General features: G+C 37.7%; 1 long non-coding RNA gene across 1 annotated transcript; it reads left to right on the top strand.

The window, feature by feature from the left end:
* The first annotated feature begins 11230 nt into the window (after positions 1-11230).
* On the top strand, positions 11231-16328 carry LOC143242956 (uncharacterized). Its single transcript, XR_013023491.1, has 4 exons — positions 11231-11523; positions 11843-12007; positions 14129-14275; positions 16157-16328. It is a non-coding gene; the product is annotated as an uncharacterized LOC143242956 (long non-coding RNA).
* Positions 16329-16753: the final 425 nt, after the last annotated feature.

Below are 16753 nucleotides of genomic sequence, written 5' to 3'. Positions count from 1 at the left end.
AACCTCGTAAATATCTAGATGGAAGTTGTTTTCGGTAAAAATAAATAATAATATGATCCAACACATTTCTTTGATGGTTAAACTAAACTAAACTAACGTGGCAGGGGTTCAGTTTAGAGAGAGAGAAATCAGAAGAGTTCTCTCTCCAACTGGGGTGTTCAGGAACTTTATAGTTCCTCTTCGTCCCCTTACGTGAGAAATGTTTTAAAATATCCATGGAGTTTTTACTTTATTTTTAACATTTCAAAAATATTTGTGAGTGAGAGGAAGGACGGGAGAACTGGACGAAAGCAGCGAAAGTGAAGTGAGCCAGACTTTAGCTCGAGGATGGAGAACCCTGGCGGCTGGCGAATTGTTTTTTTTTTTAATTTACTGTAATTGATTAGATACCCTTGACTGGGTAAACGGCCCTTTTCAGAATGAGGCTGGGACCTACAGGTCCGATGCCAGAGATTTTGCTGTGGGGGGAAACGGGAGTACCCCGAGAAAACCCACTTTCACGGCCTGGGCGCCGAATAGTCTACCCAGACCGTGCCCGGAAGTAGCTGGGAAAGAAAAAGAAAAAAAAAACACAAAATTAATAAAAAAACAAACAAAAAAACTGATGAACTACGTTGATGGTGTACGTGGAAACTGTTAGCTGCAGTCTTGTAGATCGGGTGGCAACTTCATCATGAACTTGTTTCCACACTTGAAGCCCATTGGTGCAACTGAGAAACGTGACCTTGGTGGTGGAACTACTGGCTGTTCTTCGGTGAGTTGTTCTTCGCTGGTCTGTGATGCTTTGTTTCTTCTCGAGATTTTGGTTTGAGTTTTCTGCGTGGAGGTAGATTGTTTTTCAGTTTGTGCTGTCGCGTCGATGGTTATCTTCGTAATGGTTTGAGTCTGGCTGGTTGTTGAGTTCTGTGGAACTGGGTTTGAAGTCTGGCAGGAACTGTCCTTTTTCTTTCTTGAACTACTGCAACTTGGCGTGTTGCCAACAATGGGTGTTGTCTTCTTCTGAGTCGGGTTGTCTGAATCCGTCTTCGTGTTTCTTCTAATACGGTCTGGAATCGGCGGTATTTTGGTATTTTCCTGTTGGAAGATTTCCGTTGGTTGTTTACGATATCTGGGTGCTTGGTTTGAACCATTCTTGAGTGGTCGTCGATGTGGGCGTTTGGCTCTAAAATGAAATATATGATAATAGCAGCCATCTCGTAAAATACAGTCGGCACTGTACTTCGATGTTGTCACTATCTTCATGAAGTGTGTGGGATGATTACTGTTCTTAGAATAAATTCGATGAACTGCGTATACCTTGGCTTGTACTTGGGGTTCTATGGTTTGTCTAATTTCTTCAGGTTGAATTGATGGGTCGACGCCCCTGAGGAATACAGAATAAAGATTGACTGGACTTTTCGTTGGGGAACAACTTACTTTAAATTCAGTGTTCCATGGCTGGCACAGATAGGTTTGGTCTGCAATAGTGGCTGGTTGGATGAGGATTCCTCCCCGGCGTAAAATACGGGTCCTGGACGGTTCGATGGTTGCCCCAGGCTTGGCTCGGGCGATCAACGTGGCGACTTGGTACGGCGTGAGGTTCGGCGGTAAGCCGTCGACGATTACAGGCGGCACTAACGGCCTGACTGGCGAGGATGAACGTTTTGTTTTGAATAGCAAATTGGCACGTCTGACTTGCTCGGTGGCTAGCTCAGGTCTCCCTAACCTCTTTGATGGTTCTTATTTAGTTCTCAATAAATGTTTTCAAAACTAAACTAAACTAACGTGGCAGGGGTTCAGTTTAGAGAGAGAGAAATCAGAAGAGTTCTCTCTCCAACTGGGGTGTTCAGGAACTTTATAGTTCCTCTTCGTCCCCTTACGTGAGAAATGTTTTAAAATATCCATGGAGTTTTTACTTTATTTTTAACATTTCAAAAATATTTGTGAGTGAGAGGAAGGACGGGAGAACTGGACGAAAGCAGCGAAAGTGAAGTGAGCCAGACTTTGGCTCGAGAATGGAGAACCCTAGCGGCTGGCGAATTGTTTTTTTTTAAAATTTACTGTAATTGATTAGATACCCTTGACTGGGTAAACGGCCCTTTTCAGAATGAGGCTGGGACCTACAGGTCCGATGCCAGAGATTTTGCTGTGGGGGGAAACGGGAGTACCCCGAGAAAACCCACTTTCACGGCCTGGGCGCCGAATAGTCTACCCAGACCGTGCCCGGAAGTAGCTGGGAAAGAAAAAAAACCAAAAAAAAAAAAATGTTTTCAGTTTCTATGATCACAGTTTTGCTGTTCAACGTTAAGCGACGAGGAGCTTTCCGAGAGGGCCGCGCTAAGATTATATAGTGTTACCGATAGTGGTTTTTTTCGTTTTTGAGCTGTTCGAGCAGAGATTATTCTTTAATATTTCTACATTTACGCCATGTCTGGAAGAGGAAAAGGTGGCAAGGGTCTCGGTAAAGTTGGAGCAAAACGTCATCGTAAGGTTCTCAGAGACAATATCCAGGGTATCACGAAGCCAGCCATCAGACGTCTAGCTCGCAGAGGCGGTGTAAAGCGCATCTCTGGTCTCATCTACGAAGAAACCCGAGGTGTTTTGAAAGTTTTCTTGGAAAACGTAATCCGTGATGCTGTTACCTACACGGAGCACGCCAAAAGAAAGACTGTGACCGCCATGGATGTAGTGTATGCTCTGAAACGACAGGGTCGCACTCTGTACGGATTCGGAGGTTAAATATTCACTTTATAACAAAAAAAACGGCCCTTTTCAGGGCCACCACCTCCTAATGAAGAGATACCACATTTTCGTACTTCTTATAATTCTCTCAAGTACTCGTACAAGTACACAAATTGCTTACTAGCTAACTCCTTTTCACACAATACGATTTCTACCTCCCTCACTCGGAAACGTTATATATATATCTGTTAAGTTAAGGATAAACATTATGCTTTGCAAGTTAACTTTTGTGAAATAACTTATGTTATAAGAACTGGTAGTGCGTAATTAGGAATTGTTTGGTTAGTGTTCATTTCTGTGTGCATGTTACTTTATACATCATTTAGAGAAACAGGTAGATAAAATATGTTAGGGGTAAATCCCGTTATCTTATTAATAGAAATAACACTCGCCAATGAAGAAGCGTTACGCTTATTGAGTACACATACACTTAGAGAGACGAATGAATGTCTTGCTCAATTGTTAATTTCTATTCAAAAGATGAAACTTGCAAGCTTATTAGATACCACTCTAAAGTTTTCTATCTCCGAAAATGTGTGTAAACATAGACTCTACAATAAAATATTCCTTAATTAATGATGTCAGAAAGGTCGACGAAGCCAAGAACACTGCGTTTCAAAACTGCATCGTTATTTCTATATATATAAATATTATATATATTAATCAACCTTCAGAGGAAGTATAAAAAGAAATAAATTAACGATTCAAGGCATCTTATTGAAATCGAATATGTGTTATATGATTGTATCGACGAACACTAGTTTCGTTTCTCATTTGTCACGAACTCTCACCAGTTTGCTTTCAAACTGGCTTAGGGTGGCCTGTAATCGTTTTGCTGTTTGAATATTCTTTGTAATGCACTGTTTACGATAATAAGGATCGAAAACAATTTCTGAATAAGGAATAGAAACTACTTTTCTGTGTTGTTCGGGAGAATTTCTTTGTAGCGTGGAACAAGCTTCTGCACTTAGCACTACCCAACATGAAATGAAATGACGACGTGTTAGAGACTGCCTCGTTTCTAACGTGATATTCCGATGATATAATGCTCTCTTACAAATACTCTACTTTCATTTGAGGGTGTGTGATATAGATATTCGATGTGAAATGTTTTGTTTACTTGAAACACTCTATGATGTGACTTGAGAAACGATTAGAAAAACTTCTGTATCCTAAAGAAGCTTCTCATTCGCACTGGTGCACGTTTTATGGTAAAAAATGCCACCATTGACGAATCGTGGATAGACCTATCTATAGAAGAAAGATCGAACTTTCGTTTAGTAGACCTTAGGAAAAATTTGGAAATTCGAAACTTCTCAAAAGGAACCCAGAATTTTGTGAACAAACACAGCCGGATGATACGTTCAGACGCGAGAAATGGCGACCCCAGCTGACTTCTCTCAGTTAGATGAAGCTCTCAATTACGGCCGCTCTCTCTTTACTTAAGGTCTTCACGTGCTTGTGCTCGTATTTTTCAACCGAGTAGAAAGATTAATAAATAAAAAAGCTTTAAAAATGGCTGATGCGACGGCGCCTACCACGGCTCCTTCTCCTAAGAAGGTGAGCAAACAAAAGCGAAAAAACCGAGAACGGCACCCGTACATCCTAAGGTATCCGAAATGGTAATCACTGCCATTACTTCTCTCAAAGAACGCGGAGGTTCTTCTCTCCAGGCTATCAAAAAGTACATTGCTGCCAACTATAAACTCGACGTGGAGCGGATGAACCCTTTTATCAAGAAGTATCTTCGATCAGCAGTGAATAGTGGCATTCTCACACAGACTAAAGGAAAAGGAGCTACGGGTTCCTTCAAGCTGAGTGCTCAAAAGAGCAAAGAGAAGGTGGTGAAAAAACCAAAGAAGAAAGAAGGAACGACTGCAAAGAAAAGTAAAGCCCCGAGTAAGCCCAAGAAAGTAGCTGAGAAGAAAGCAAAGACAGCTGCTAAAACCCAAGGCAAAGGCAAAACCAAAGAAAGTGGCGAAGCCAGCAAAGAAACCTGCAGCCAGTAAACCGAAAGCCCCAAGAAGGCCAAAGCCGCCCCTAAAAGGCTGCTTCCAAGAAGGTGGCAGGAAAGAAATAAGTAAGCTGCTTCTTTTCCAATTTTGTGTGATATCACAAAATCAACGGCCCTTTTCAGGGCCACCATCTCCTGATAAAGAGTTTGCCATATAAGTCGTTACAGAAAAACAAACAAAACACTCATTCCGCTCGTAACAACACTTGTTATATCGAGCGAGTGAAATGGTAAAAAATTTCTGAAAACGTTTCATGCTCAGATTTGTAGTCTAACGAACGTTCGAGAAAAGAAAGTAATGTAGTGCGACTTTATTTATTTCTTCCCTGTGCTGTTATAGATATGCTCGTTTTCAAATTATACTTAATGATTCGTAACTTTAGTTTAATTTCAATTAGTACTGCATTTAATTACATTTTAGTTTTAATCACAATTGGTCGAAGGAAAATAACTCGGGGCTCCTTCATTAATTAACTCTTTCGCAACAGTATTATACTACTAGCCACCCATATAAATTGTATGCCTCCTTACTAGTTAGTGAAGTGTACTGAGCCTTTCACAAATGTAATGGAGAAATCTATTCCGTATGCACATGCATATACGGCTGAATAGTGTGCCTTACTATTAGATTTACTAGTTATTAATAACTAATATGATTTATGCTCCTTAATAGAGACAATTTCTCTGTTGCTCTGTCCCTCAGACACTATTTCGTTTTCTCCCAAGCGCATGGATATTAAACATGTAATGGATGTCACTCTAAATGAAATAACTATTTCCGTGTATCGATTAACCCTCTGTCATTCTCTCTTTTTGCTTTCTTAAATAATGAGTAGCTGTTGTTTTCTTGTTATTATCATAATTATCTTGTACCTTTCGGTGACGACATGTATTGGCTGGGTGTGTATACGTTCGTTTGTCTGTCTTCATTCACTTAACTACAAACGAAAAATACTCACTGAGAGCATAGAGGTGGGAATGGAACAAAACTCTCTAATAATGTGTGTATTTCTACTCGCACGTTATAAGCATGGTTATAGAGAAAGCATGCTTGAACTGTTAATAGTGAAATAGATTCGATGTGACTTTCTCCTTTTCAAGATGTGGTGGCCCTGAAAAGGGCCGTTTGAATTGAAAAGAGAAGAAGAACACATTACTTTGAACTGGTGTACTTAGTCACAGCCTTGGTCCCTTCGGAGACGGCGTGTTTGGCCAATTCTCCAGGTAAAAGCAGACGCACTGCAGTTTGGATCTCCCGGCTCGTGATAGTTGATCGCTTGTTGTAGTGAGCCAGACGAGAAGCTTCGGCAGCAATTCTCTCGAAAATGTCGTTCACGAAGCTATTCATGATAGACATAGCTTTGCTGGAGATTCCAGTATCGGGATGGACCTGCTTGAGAACCTTGTAAATGTAAATACTGAAGCTCTCCTTCCTCCTCTTCTTTCGCTTTTTCTTGTCTCCAGCTCGTACGGCTTTCTGGGCCTTTCCGGCCTTCTTCACAGCTTTTCCAGACGCTTGTTGTGGAGGCATGTTGAAAAATAAACTTGGGCTAAACTAAACTAAACTAACGTGGCAGGGGTTCAGTTTAGAGAGAGAGAAATCAGAAGAGTTCTCTCTCCAACTGGGGTGTTCAGGAACTTTGTAGTTCCTCTTCGTCCCCTTACATGAGAAATGTTTTAAGATATCCGTGGAATTTTACTTTATTTTTAACATTTCAAAAAAATGTAGTGGTGTATTTGTGAGTGAGAGGAAGGACGGGAGAACTGGACGAAAGCAGCGAAAGTGAAGTGAGCCAGACCTTGGCTCGAGGATGGAGTACACTGGCGGCTGGCGAATTGGTTTTAAAATTTACTGTAATTGATTAGATACCCTTGACTGGGAAAACAGCCCTTTTCAGAATGAGGCTGGGACCTACAGGTCCAATGCCAGAAATTTTGCTGTGGGAGGAAACGGGAGTGCCCCGAGAAAACCCACTTTCACGGCCTGGGCGCCGAATAATCTACCCAGACCGTGCCCGGAAGTAGCTGGGAAAAAAAACACAAAAAAAAACTGATGAACTATGTTGGTGGTGTACGTGGAAACTGTTAGCTGCAGTCTTGTAGATCGGGTGGTAACTTCATCATGAACTTGTTTCCACACTTGAAGCCCATTGGTGCAACTGAGAAACGTGGTCTTGGTGGTGGAACTACTGGCTGTTCTTCGGTGAGTTGTTCTTCGCTGGTCTGTGATGCTTTGTTTCTTCTCGAGATTTTGGTTTGAGTTTTCTGCGTGGAGGTAGATTGTTTTTCAGTTTGTGCTGTCACGTCAGTGGTTATTTTCGTAATGGTTTGAGTCTGGCTGGTTGTTAAATTCTGTGGAACTAGGATTGAAGTCTGGCAGGAACTGTCCTTTTTCTTTCTTGAACTACTGGAACTTGGCGTGTTGCTAACAATGGGTGTTGTCGTCTTCTGAGTCGGGTTGTCTGAATCCGTCTTCATGTTTCTTCTAATACGGTCTGGACTCGGCGGTATTTTGGTATTTTCCTGTTGGAAGATTTCCGTTGGTTGTTTGCGATATCTGGGTGCTTGGTTTGAACCATTCTTGAGTGGTCGTCGATGTGGGCGTTCGGCTCTAAAATGAAATATATGATAATAACAGCCATCTCGTAAAATACAGTCGGCACTGTACTTCGATGTTGTCACTATCTTTATGAAGTGTGTGGGATGATTACTGTTCTTAGAATAAATTCGATGAACTGCGTATACCTTGGCTTGTATTTGGGGTTCTATGGTTTGTCTGATTTCTTCTGGTTGAATTGATGGGTCGACGCCCCTGAGGAATACAGAATAAAGATTGACTGGACTTTTCGTTGGGGAACAACTTACTTTAAATTCAGTGTTCCATGGCTGGCACAGATAGGTTTGGTCTGCAATAGTGGCTGGTTGGATGAGGATTCCGCCCCGGCGTAAAATACGGGTCCTGGACGGTTCGATGGTTGCCCCAGGCTTAGCTCGGGCGATCAACGTGGCGACTTGGTACGGCGTGAGGTTCGGCGGTAAGCCGTCGACGATTACAGGAGGCAATAACGGCCTGACTGGCGAGGATGAACGTTTCGTTTTGAATAACATATTGGCACGTCTGACTTGCTCGGTGACTAGCTCAGGTCTCTCGAAAACCCCTAAACCTAAACTTGGGCAAAATTCAGTCAGCGTTTAAATTGCGCGCTGCAGGATTGAAAAGTAGCCAATAGCATTTTGGTTTGCGAACTCGATAGCTGTCGCGAGAAGCGCGGCCGTCACAGGCGACTCAATATATCTCGTTCAATCCTACAAAGTTGATAAAACTTTGTGAGTGAACAGCGTAATAGTTGTAACCGTCAACAAAAAAGACGATCAGGAAAAATTATTAAAAAACGGTTGCTTTTTATTTTTCAAAAGACACACGACCGAACCGGGAAAAACACACCAAAAAACCAATTATCCAATGCTACAAATGTCAGAAGAAATTTTGGATAAAGTTCACAACCAGCATATCTTTTACCACCGGTTTCAAAGCTTCGAAAGGTCAGTGAGCAATACACTTTATTTCTCTAAATCTTTCTTTCTGATGGTCAGGAAATAGCTGGTACTTGGAGCATCGTCAATCTTTAGCCGAGTATTTACAACTTCTACTCCCTCCTACACCTTCTTACCTGTCAAGACTCTAGTAGAGCGATCACCTCTTTCCTTTCAAGCTGATTTTGTTTTTTGACTATAGTTGTCCCTTTACCTTAATGGAACTGAGCCTGGCTTTTCAGTGGTCTGGTAGTTCATCAGTTGGACCTGATGATGTGCACTGTAACTACATTTGGTAAGAGAATGTTTTACTTAATGTCTGGCGCCAAACTATTGTCCTACATTTCTTTTAAGCCTGGGAAGGATCCCTAGATTTCTTCAAACTACTGTCTAATTGCTTTGACGAGTAGTCTCTAAGACCTTAGGATCAGGGATAATGCTCCTCTTGTTTGGTTCCTGGGGCATATCTTTGACCGTAAGCTGATCCTGAAACCACATGTCATGCAGCTATGGGTCAAATATACAAGAATACCAAGCATTCTTCTTGTTTTCTCTTCTGCCACTTCAGGAGCAGATCGAGGTTCTATGTTTAAAAATATATCGTGCTCATATTCAATCCAAACTCGATTATGGACCCCATTCGTCATCAAAGATTTTACTCTGCGCTTGGCTATCTGCACTTCCCTACATCAGCTTTTACAATCTCATGAACTTTCTTTGCACCTCTGCCATTTGCAACTATCTTTACTATATGCTTCAAAACTTCGTTCCTTGCCAAAACAGCTCACCTGCAGATGTGTTTTCCTTCCTCAGTGGACCACACTTGTTAGAACAGACGATCGGTCACTGCTCTTTTTTTTTCGCCTTTATATCCAAGCACATTTGGATGAATTGATGTATCTTTTAGGTCATCTGAGGAAAGCAGACGCTCCGATTGGAAATACTGTTTATTTGCTAAACATTCTTTTTTGGACCTTCTTCATTCCTATTTATACAGATGGTTCGAAATCTAGCGACTGTGTGGGCTCTTCATGGCTTGTTTGAACTGTATGCCATTTCTCTTGACCTCGATTACACAGAAGCTAAGCAGTACTCACATTTCACAATTTATAATAACTCGCTTAGTTCTCTGCTAGCTTTGAATCACTTCTCACCCTATTCTAGCTAATTATTCAAAACCGATTAGACCATTTCTCTTTTAACATCCACTGCTATCTAGTTTTTCTGGATACCAGACCACGTTGGTATTCATGGGAATGAGCTCACTCGCACTGCAGCTAAATCTACTTGCTCTGGCACTATCACTGCTGTGCCTGTTCCATACATGGACTATAATCCTATATTTAAGGCACGGCTCCATCCCAGTTGGCAATCTACTTGGATTGAGCAACGTGAAAACGAGCTTTACCAAATAAATCTCTCTATTGAACTTTCGTCTTCGATCCGTAAGGATCGGAAAGAGGAAGTTGTTCCAACTAAAATACGCGTTGGTCAGTTTTTTAACGCATCGTTTTTTTCTATTATCTGAAACTGCACCAGTGTGTAGTTCGTGTAACACTCGGATTGCAATAAGCCATATTTTACTTTTTTGTTGTCGTTACGACTCAACGACGGCACAATTTTAAACATGTTCTATCCCATCCCATGGTTTGCCCATAACGTTAGACAGTATTATTGGTGATGGTAACGCTGTCCATCTTGGTAATGGTAATAATAATTTTTAGTTTTTAAAGGCCATTGATCTTTCTAATGCTATACAAGTTTTTAATTTTTATATTACACTTTTATAATGTGGCTCACTTTTTAAAAATCGCAGTTCATCTCGTTCGATTTGAAATGATAAACTGGCAGTAACATTAAATAACTCGAATCCAGGACTGGAAAGGCCAACTTCAGGTGACTGACGATGGTTTTTGTACTTACCTGTTAGTCTTTCTGGCGGGTTATGACAATTAGTTTTTCTCTTTACATGGTACCCTAGATATACACATTGGTTTTATGCTACTTTTGTTTTATCTAAAATAACGTTTGTTTTACCATAGTTTCCTTTTATGAATTTTGCTACATATACTTGTAATTTTACTTTTACCAGATGTTTGGCGCAGACAGACTAGCTGCTTTGTGCTATAAAACACTAAATCAACCATCCAAAAGATCCTGGTGAGTTTTGGGAAGGAATTTCAGATATCAAGATGCAGCACACGTGTTTTATGAAGATCTAGCAGCCTATGCACTATCCTGTTTTACCACCCCAGTGAGTGATGCAATTGCCAAATGCATATTTACCCATATCACCTGAAAAACAAGGTCCGTAATCGTATGGGACTGCGGATGTTAGAAGCCATTTTGCGAATCAGAACACACCTTATTATGAGTAGTAACTGTTGCAAATATTCTAAAGTAACGGATAGCATTTTGGCCCAACTTAACACGACAATGTACAAAAGAAAAACTGTGTAGATGATCTTGAAGCGCTCTTTGACTAACCAGTAGTTAATACTTTAATGTCAAAGATGGTGGAGGAAAACGACTCTTTATCTTTAACTTATGTCCTCTTGAAATTGTGAATATCAACAAAATAATGGAAACCATAATGACGTCACTGGCTTTTGTATAAATCAAATTTCAGGAAAGTTTGACTTTCTACTGCGATTGCGTCGTAGAATTATAGAAATGGTAGTTATCTTCTAACTTTTCAGAAACCATACATGCTTTGTAATATATTTTAGCCACAGCATAGCCACACGTAGAATGACCTGATATTTTTTTGGTACAAACGTTTTGCTCAGTTCCGTCATCTCCTGACCGATTTGACATTTAATAACGGTTTCTGATTCAGAAGACGAAGGAACCCTATCGATTGGTGCATTTTATCACGTCCACAATTTTACAGGTTAATTTACTCCAATTCTGCCTTTAAAGAATATCAATTTGAGAACAGACAAGTAAATATTCCAATACGCGAGCTTGTGTTTTGGTATTGATAAACCACAACATTGTATTAACAAAAATGTTTTTACTAGTAGCATTTATGGAACATTTAAGTTTTACATTTTAACACTACGGCTTGACCTTCGGCTCCTCTACACTAGTGGACAGTACGTACATCAGCTTACCACTGCAAGCTGCTGTGGAACTTCCGGTTTGTGTAATGCTCCCTCTAACGGTAAACTTTGTGAAACGGAAACTAACCATCATAGTATCTTTCCTAGTTACTTGTGTTTCCTATGTTCTGGAGATTGCTGTTCCGCAAGGTGTGTGTAAAGCAAAGTGTCCTGCAATTCTTTGTTTTTATCATAATTATAATTTTACTAGAGTTATGATGCTTTCAGTTATGTTGAGTGTAACAAACTAAAATGAATTACAAATCAGTGTTTGCTTAAAAGCAAAATATTTAGTCACGTATTAATATTCATTGAATTTACGTTCCTGAAGTAACATTTAACAGCTATAAACTTGTTAGGTTAAGTTTTTTTGTTTTTTTTAAGGTATCGTATCTGTATTTAATTTCTTATTGTAGTTTTACTGGTAATTTTGTTATTGGCGTTTTAAATATGTATTTACTTTGTACAGATATGATAAATTTTCCGATGATGGATAAAATGTCCATATCCACAGCTGCTGGCATCTATTTCGTGACTGAAGAAGTATATCCCTCTCCTATTCGAACTGTGGTGGTTGGTACTTCTATTCTTCGTTCGATGATAGGAGCAGCAATCTCTATTTATTCGTGAACTGGTGAGTTAAAACAAACTTGTATTTTGATAAACATTTGTTTACCAGAGTATGTATTGCCACTCGCCAGACATTGTTTTATATTGATGTATGAACACTGACCGCTTAAGGTTGGTGTACGAACACATCTTAATGTTAAATTTCACACAAAATCAAAAGGGACCATTATGTGGATAAAAGCAAATAAATAAATAAAACATGTAATAAGTGTTTAAATTATAACTAGAATATAGTCGACCCTTAGCACAGCCGTATTAGTATATATTTTCTATAAATAAATTTAGTAAAAACTTGTATATAAACTGCTATATTAGTAAACGTATCAAACAGCTTAAACTCGGATGTTAAAACAATTTTAACAAGGTAAACTCCTTTATGTACATAGTAAAATCTTCCAATAAGTTAACACCACTCTAACCAGTAGTGGGTAGGATACAATCTCGTTTAAATGTTGTAAACACAACTGTTTTGTAACAAAAAAAAAATTATTTTCATGACCTTGGCCGCACTCATTATCTATCAGTTCAACTGATAACAACAAACCCATTCGAGGTAAAAATGAATCTCAAGATTGTTTGTATAAAATGTAAAAATTTTGGGACTTCGAAGCGTTGTCTTCTAATTTATTTAATAGTTTTGTGTTGTTATTATGGGTATTAAAAATCTTGTTACAGTTCTAACGGGTATGCAAACACCACAAGCTGTATATCTGTCTATGCCATTCTATTACAACTATTAGTAATTTAGGTACTTATATCAAGATTACTTGTTAGTTTTATTTTAAACTTTGTTTGTTCAACATTCCTTTCCATACCATCAGATTACAAAACTCTCTCTCTCTCTTTCTTTCTCTTTCTCTTTCTTTCTCTCTCTCTCCAATGAGAAGTATACAAAACTGCTGCATGCACAGTACCTCCTGGGAACCTGAGTGGCCCAGATTCAAATTCTTGAATTTGGGGATGGAATATTTCGGCGGATATAACTCCTGATAGACCATCCTGGAGTTTTTCACTAAACAAATAAAAACAATGAAGAGAAATAACACTACAAAATGTATTTACCGAGAGGAATTATCTGGCTACGTTTTCCATGCCCACTGCTATAAAACGGTAAGTGTACGGATTTACAACGTTAAAAATAGTGTTTCGATTCCCCTCAGTGGGCTAGCAGATAACCGGATGTGGCTCTCTTATAAGAAAACCACAAAGCACGTTTGTCATGCATTAGTATTAAAAACGTTAACCTTTGATTAACAATATCTTATAATAAACACTGACAGGTATCAAACACAACTACATTACTATACTTTGTGTACCAACCGACTTGCATTATCTGACGTTATCTTAGTATTAACAATCGCTTGGGAAACTTTTTTTCGTTTATTTTTCATAGGACTTAACCAATGCCTTTCCATCTTACCAAGGGTGCGTAAAACATCATTTTTAATAACCGGCTAAAATACTGTTAAAAATATGAAATATCGTATTGAGTGGCAGGAAGAAAACCTATTTCAAAATATCACTAATTACTTAAATTTCAAACTAGACATTACATTTTTGAAACTGAAACTTTCACCCATTATGTTTCATAGGAATGCAATAACAGACTATAATAAATAATAGTATTAAATATATTATTTCCCTGATTCATAAATATGAAATAAACTATTTTAATTTGTTGTAAAGTACAATGTACCCTGATGTTGCATGTAACGAAATTCTACACCATAGCCAAGGTAATTTGTACAGAACCTGAAATGTATGGTAAATGCTTTTAAACACAATCAAGTGTTTACAATAGGATTATTTGACAGTTTGTAAGAACGTGCTTATATCCCTTCAATACGTCACTAAGGAATATTGCTGTAAAAGTATAGCCTTAAAGACAAAAGTCCCTGTCACGTGATCAGTGGAAGGTTTGTTTGGAACCCTAAAAACTTTGTTTTGATATTTGTGGTGAGCACGAAACGAATATCCTATTGTATATGTTTAACAAAACAAATGCAAAGATTGAAAATTTATTGTTTGTAAAATAACGTTAAATATTTTTTTTGAAACTTTCATTTATTTTTTTTATAAAATTTAATACTAAGTTGAGTTTAGTGGTTCTGTTTCATTCTTTCAGATAAATACATGCACGTCGCTGTACCTTCACTAATCTTTGTCAATAGTAGCAAACATTAGTCTTCCTTATACCTGAAACATTTAACAGCCAACTTCAATACAATACTGGAGATAGAGAACCAAGAGGGCTTCTTTCTAATACAGATTTGTAAGTAAACCGTAACAGAGATAAAGGATTAAAAATTTTTTTCTACATCTTGACAACTTTTTACTAAACTCAAAATCCCTTTTTACTTCCAATATTCAGTTCTAGAACATTCGTGATAAGCTTATTCCATCTGATTGTTTATCGGTAAGATTGAAATCTCGTAACACTAAATTAAAAGATTCGACTGCTGTGGTGAACACAACTCGTATGGCAATTTGTGCAAATTTGCTCTTAAGGAAAGCAAAACAAAGCCAAATAAGGTATAAATGAATAATATTGACTACAATAACAATCTTTACAATAGAAAATATCTGAGTTTTATATTTACACCATTTCGACTAATACCATCGATACTATGTGTCGAAACGTAATTTTTTTAAAAAAACTAACTTGCTCATTGTGGTATTTTGTTAATCAATTACTAAGTTCAGTAGGTTTAAACACACTTTTTATAAAAAAGTGTATCTTTTTAATCTATATATTTCAACAAATAAATTTGAAATGTTTGTTAAGATTATTTCATTATTAAAACAGTTTTTAGCGTTTTAGTTTAACAAATCTTCCAATGTACTCATATAAAATATTTGTGAAAATGTTTTTTACTACTTCTGTCAGCTGTATTGTAATAAGGAGAATGTTTCTGTCACGTCATTTAGCATTCTTTCTTGATTGGTTGAAGATAAAAAGTAAAACCTGTTACCAGTTGTCAAAAACAATTAAAAAATAAACGTTGGAAAAATATTTTACCAGAAAAGAAAAACAAAATTTTAATCTTTCCAAGATGCCCTAAGTATTCTGTGCTAAAACCACAACTAATATATTTTGTGCCCTTGTGGATCAGCTGTCAATCTGAAGGCTTACAAAGCCCAAAATCTGGATTTCTATACATGTGGTGCGCTCAGTACAGATAACATTTGAGCAATTTTGTGGTTACAACAAATAAAGCAAAAAAAATACGTTTAATGTTATGTTTTGTGAGCTCATTTACAAAGTAAAGACTGTTTCCAACGATAACATGTTTTAGTAGGTATAATGTAGATTTTTATTGGGAAACTAATTATGAAATGGTTTATTAGTCGTTTACTCTCCGAGTTTCGACGGGAGTGGTTACAAAGTGCCATGAAGATTACCCAAACACAATGGATAGTTGTCAGACTTTCTTATAGAGTCTACTATCAGTGTTTCTTCTCTACCCCAGATCCTGTGTACATGAAGTTTGATACTGTGCTTAACTTCTCGCTCAGAAGCTGTTGAAACCAAACATACCTTACGTGCACAAGTACTAATGCCACGTTTTAATACCCAAAGGGTTGTGTTTCGCATGCTAGCCCTACTTATGGTTAAATGTAAAATAATTAGATATTGTAGGGAAGCTTAACTGACACATTGGAGTCTCTGTTAATCAAGAAGGGTCCTAAACTCTACAGATATTTTGTGCTAGTTAAATCTAACATAGGTGCGAGTTAACTTAAAATATTTATTCCTCATTTTTAAAGTTTTAAAGAAGGCTTTTAATTAGTGTATAATTATGAGAAAACAAAGTATTTTAAGGTGTGATTGTATTATTCAGTCGCAGAAAGATGCTAGTTCTTTCAAAGTATTGGCTTATTATCATTTAATTAAACACAGATTCAAACTCTCTTAAAAAGATGCGACTTTTTACTAAAAGAAACATTTAAAATGTAGAGTATTTAAGAGCAAATCGAATACGCACGAATGATAACTTCCGAACCTTCGATGTAAGTGGAAAAGCGTCATCTATCATGTTTGAATTATAACCAAGAAATATGTTTGAAAATGTTCTTTAAAGCTATTATAGTATCTTGCTATTTCTGTGTTTTTTAATAAGTGTCAATGCCTTATTCAAATCTTTTCTTACAGATTGGTCAAATATCATGTAAAAGGTTCAGTTGAAGAGATCTGAGCTTCAACAAACAGTAGCAGAATGAAAATAGAGGAATTAAAATCAATACAAACTTGTATTGTTAACAGTATATTAAAACTAAGTATTAAGGCTTACTGTGACGTTTCCAATATTTATTTAGCAGGTACTTGGAGAGAAAAATTTTATGTAGAATAAAAAACAACAACTCTATACCGAAGAATAGATTCGTGGTTCGAGCCCCACTGAGGGTGCATATTTATATTGTACTTACAGTGAATTTAATTGAGCAAAAAATTGTAGCATGTATTTATGCAGCGGTAGAAGCATTATAAAAGTGACTGTCAAATAACATTGTGTGAGAGTCGCCCATAGCATGATGTTGATTAGCTTTTATTCCCCTTCATTTTATCATTTCTAATTCATGAATGGCAAGAAAACTTAGCCCTGAGCAGCTTTGGGGAAATTCAATTAGGAAGAAACGAGTAAAAATCATTGTAATTTATATGAATAGTAAACTACTGCTGCTACATACAAATAAAAGCTGAAAACGGAAATATCATTTGGCTATCTTCACACCGCCCACTTCTTGGAAC

This window comes from Tachypleus tridentatus, unplaced genomic scaffold (assembly GCF_004210375.1).
Source record: "Tachypleus tridentatus isolate NWPU-2018 unplaced genomic scaffold, ASM421037v1 Hic_cluster_2, whole genome shotgun sequence".
NCBI lineage: Eukaryota > Metazoa > Arthropoda > Merostomata > Xiphosura > Limulidae > Tachypleus > Tachypleus tridentatus.
Note: the sequence above shows the minus strand (reverse complement) of the source record. Positions and strands in the feature narration are given on the sequence as shown.